The sequence below is a fragment of the Palaemon carinicauda genome, chromosome 12, assembly GCF_036898095.1.
Source record: "Palaemon carinicauda isolate YSFRI2023 chromosome 12, ASM3689809v2, whole genome shotgun sequence".
NCBI lineage: Eukaryota > Metazoa > Arthropoda > Malacostraca > Decapoda > Palaemonidae > Palaemon > Palaemon carinicauda.
In genome coordinates this window covers 100225449-100230448 of record NC_090736.1, presented here as the reverse complement: position 1 = coordinate 100230448, position 5000 = coordinate 100225449, and positions in this window count along the sequence as shown.

Below are 5000 nucleotides of genomic sequence, written 5' to 3'. Positions count from 1 at the left end.
GGACCTCTCTTGGTCCCTCATCCATGCCTGCCGGCAGAGCCGGACGGCATTGGTCAAGGAAGCCTGAATTAAGTTTCTCCCCTTCCTTATATGCACTCTTTCGGTTGCCGGGCTTGGGGGGTTGTGTACACTCTTATCCCGGCATCCATTCTATTTTCTTCTAGTGCTGTACCTGTCCCGGCAGCCGGCCTATGAGGCCGGCTGCCGGCCTATGAGGCCGGCAGCCGGGCAGGGGTAGTCTTCTGGTTCTTTTGCTGCCGGCTGGCATCGGTCTTGTACCTTTGCCGGCCGGCTTATGTCAGTCCTTGTCTGCCGGTCACCAAGAGTGTGGCCGGCAGCTGGGTACTACCTTGTGTAGTTGCTGGCCGGCAATCATTGCCGGCCAACACTGGCTGTTGCCGGCCGGCAGCTGCTGCCGCCGGCACAGGCATTTGAACCAGTGGGCTGCCGCCCTATAGCTGTTAAGTAGTATACTTTAAAGCTAATTGTGGTGTGTGCCGGCTGGCAAAGGCAGGCCGGCACACATCCTCCTATACTGTACTAGTATTCTTCTGTATAGCATATACAGTAAGAAGAAAACTATAGTAAAAGTTTAGGTACAGCACTGTTTCTTCTAATACTATTGTGTTTTCTTACACAGCCCTTTGCTGTTGCCCTCAGACAGGAAGCAGAGTTCTTCCCCGTCTATTATCCAGGATTTTTAAAATCATTGCTTAGGTGTGAGCTCCACCTGTTTCCTCTGGAAACCTTGCATTGGTTACTCTAGTAGAGATAAACCATTTTTGATTTTATTATCCGGAAGGCTGCAACAATGGGTTGTGAGGGAAACACAAGTGTGTGTCTTTCAATTATGAATTGTTATGCTATACTATGCATATCCAGTGATACATAGTTCACTTGATACTCATGGAAATTTCTTCTCTTTACAGGAGGACCCTCCGAAGTGCGGAAATGTTTTCTGCAATGTCCGCAGCAAGAACTTCTGCGGACATGAGTGTTGTAGGAGACACGCAGCATGCGCTGTCTCCAAGGATGATCTCCAGTATTGGGACCCTCAGGTATGTACTGTATGCACTAACCTGATTACTGAGGCTTTTGATTCCCCTAGAACGGCGGAATCAAGGGATATAGCTAGGGAAAAGCTTCGTACTTGGGTAAGGGGCTTCAAGAAGAACACCTCTGGCCCTTATCTTCCAAGTGAGAAGATGAGGGCGTATCTTTTTCCCCAGGCATCAGCTGAGGCAGTGATTCCCCAGCCTCAAGAGGAGATCCTTCAAGATCAAGTCCAGGTGGACGAGGAAGTCGCAGATGCGATGCAAGACATCCAGTTGTGTGACAGGATGTCTGACCTGGACGATCGTTTGGAAGAAGACCTCCTGGCAGAAGGTCAGGATCAAGTTCAAACCCCGGATGTCGTAGAGGATGAGGTCGACGAGGTGTCGGCTGCTCCGGTTCAGATGCCGGAGCCTATCCCCTCAACATCGGCTGGCCTCCCAGTAGAACTGGGACAGGCCCTCTCTTCGATTGTTGGAATGATCCAACAAATGCAGAAGGAGAATCAGGAGAAGGCGGCTGCAATGGAACTGCGCATGCAGTCCCTGGCAGAATCACATGGGCCCCGGAAAAGGCTCAATGTGAAAGACCTTCCCATATGCTCAGATGCTAACCCATGGAGGTATGCTGAGCACATGCCGATGACGACTGGAAAGATCGTCATTTCGGATAAGCTGGGTTCAGTTCCCCTAGAGGAGGTAGAATTCTGGCCCAGCAAGGCATCATATCCGGACTGCTATGTCCGGCTGAGAAAAGAACCAGCTTCAAGGGAGAGACAGAGCCGAAGGAGGTCATTGTTATGGACCACGCTAAGGCTCAAGCCCTACTTTCATCCTCGATGAAAGAGAGGGGCTTCTCGAATTCGAAGGTAGCTGCATTGAGCAAGAAGCTCCCTTCGTTTGTGTCCTCTCCTGATAGAGCCTTCCCCTTTTTACAGAAAGGGTTTGCGGCTGTCCTAAAGGCAGTCGAGGCCGGCAAACCTTGCCCCTCCCTGGAGGAGTGTAAACCCTTGTCGCTGGCTCTACCTATGGACCACAAAGACTGGAAGGATGTCCATCTAACATTCTCAGTGGGAAAGTTGGAGGCTGATATTGCCGGACGGCAAATTCGGCGAGGACCTCCCCAAGCTGTCCGAATCTCTTTTACGAAGAGAGTTCGAGACAAAAGAAAGACTGGCTGCCTCAATGTCTCATCAGACTACTCTCGAGACGATGGCAAGTGACCCCAAGGTCCATGAAATGTTCATGGTAGTGGCTAAGTCTCACTTAGCCACAGTGACGAAGGACCTTTATAACTTCGTCAAGGCAAGGAGAGCTTGCAGGGAGTTCGTGTTCACCGGGGCTTCGGTGAGACACGAGCCAAGGAAGTTAATCTCCTCCAACATTTGGGGAAAAGACCTTTTCCCTACCGATGTGGTCAAAGAGGTTGTTGATAAGGCCGCCGTGGAGAATAGAAATCTTCTCCAGAAGTGGGGCCTGGCTATCAAAAGAAAATCTTCCCCGGATGAGGGTCCTCAACCAAAGAGGAAGAATATGAAGACTAGGCTACCATCTCGGCCAGCCAAGCCTTATAGACAGCAACAGCAACTGCAATTGCCTTTGCCTCCAGTGCCCCAAATGGTGGCACAAACCCCGACTGCCTTTCAGTGGGTACCCCAGGCGGTGCCAGGTCAGTCAACCACATTCGCCCCAACGTTCGAAGGACAGTCTTCTTCCTTTCGTGCAAAACCTAGAGGAGCAGCCAGAGGCTCGTCTAGGCGCCCCTCAAGGGGAAGGGGATTCAGAGGTGGTCGTGGTCAGGGAGGCAAGACCTCAGGACGGCAGTCCAAGTGAAATGATACCGGTAGGAGGGAGACTGATGAAATTTTGGGATCGCTGGACCTTCGATCCCTGGGCCCAAAGCCTACTCAAGAATGGACTGGGTTGGAGCTGGTACAGCACTCCACCCCCCATGCCTTCGGTTTTTCCAACACTCCACCCCCATTTTGGAGGAGTACGTTCAAGAACTGTTGGAGAAAAATGTGATCCGAAAGGTGAAGTCCATCAAATTCCAAGGGAGGCTGTTTTGTGTTCCCAAGAAAGACTCGGAAAAGCTCAGAGTCATTCTGGACTTGTCACCCACTCAACAAGTTCATAGTGAATTGCAAATTCAAGATGCTAACACTGCAACACATAAGGACCTTACTGCCCAAGAGGGCATACTCAGTCTCTATAGACTTGTCAGACGCCTATTGGCACATTCCAATCAGCCGTCGACTCTCCCCCTACCTAGGGTTCAGGCTACAACGAAAACTGTACGCCTTCAGAGCCATGCCATTCGGGCTAAACATAGCCCCAAGGATTTTCACGAAGCTTGCGAGCGCAGCTCTCAAACAATTACGCCTAAAGGGAATTCAGGTAGTAGCCTACCTGGACGACTGGCTGGTGTGGGCAGCATCCGAGACCGAATGCTTGCAAGCTTCCAGTCAGGTGATCCAGTTCCTAGAGTACCTAGGCTTCAAGATCAACAAGAAAAAGTCTCGACTTTCTCCATCCCAAAAGTTCCAGTGGCTGGGAATCCACTGGGACCTTTTGTCACACAGTTTCTCCATCCCAATGAAGAAAAGGAAGGAGATAGCGGGCTCTGTCAAGAGACTTCTAGATTCCGAAAGGATATCAAGACGCGAACAGGAGAGGGTACTAGGCTCTCTCCAGTTTGCTTCAGTGACAGACCCAGTGCTAAGAGCACAGCTAAAGGATGCAACCGGAGTTTGGAGAAGGTATGCATCAAACGCGCGAAGAGACCTGAGAAGACCAGTGCCGCCTCGGCTACGTACTCTTCTCAGACCTTGGTCCCAAGCCAGACATCTAAAGAAGTCTGTTCTTCTTCAGCCACCTCCCCGTCGTTGACGATTCACTCAGACGCCTCAAAGGAGGGATGGGGAGGTCACTCTCATCGGAAAAAAGTCCAGGGGACTTGGTCCAAGCTATTCAGGACCTTTCATATAAACTTTCTAGAAGCTATGGCAGTGCTCCTTACCTTAAAGAAAGTCTCCCCGCGTCACTCGATCCACATAAGATTGGTGACAGACAGCGAGGTGGTTGTGAGATGCTTGAATCGACAAGGGTCGAGGTCACCACCTCTCAACCAAGTGATGTTAGCCATTTTCCGATTGGCGGAAAAGAAGAAGTGGTACCTGTCGGCAGTTCACCTTCAAGGAGTCCGCAATGTGACAGCGGACGCTCTATCCAGGTTCACACCGATAGAGTCGGAATGGTCCTTAGACGCAGGATCATTTTCCTTCATTCTGAATCAAGTCCCAGAACTGCAAATAGACCTCTTTGCGACGAAAGACAACAAGAAGTTGCCCCTGTACGTGTCCCCGTACGAGGACCCCTTAGCGGAAGCAGTGGACGCAATGTCCCTCGACTGGAACAGATGGTCCAGGATTTATCTGTTCCCTCCTCAAAACCTTCTGTTGAGGGTCCTCAACAAACTGAGATCCTTCAAGGGGGTAGCGGCAATAGTGGCCCACAAGTGGGCGAACAGCATGTGGTTCCCCTTGGCGTTGGAACTACAGATGAAGTTCGTGCCGCTACCACATCCAGTTCTGACCCAGCGAGTCCAGAAGTCGACTGTCTGCGCTTCATTACAGAAAACCCAGACCCTGCAGCTCATGATTTTCTCGCCCTAGCGGATAGAAAGCGCTTCGGGATTTCGAAAGCCAGCATAGACTTCCTAGAGGAATACAAGTGCAAATCGACTAGAAGGCAATATGAGTCATCTTGGAGAAAATGGGTGGCCTTTGTAAAGGCAAAGAATCCGCAGGAGATCTCAATAGATTTCTGCTTATCTTTCTTCATCCATCTCCATGGCCAAGGATTGGCAGCTAACACGATTTCAGTGTGTAAATCGGCTTTGATGAGACACATTTTATTTGCCTTCCAGATCGACCTAGGTAACGAGAT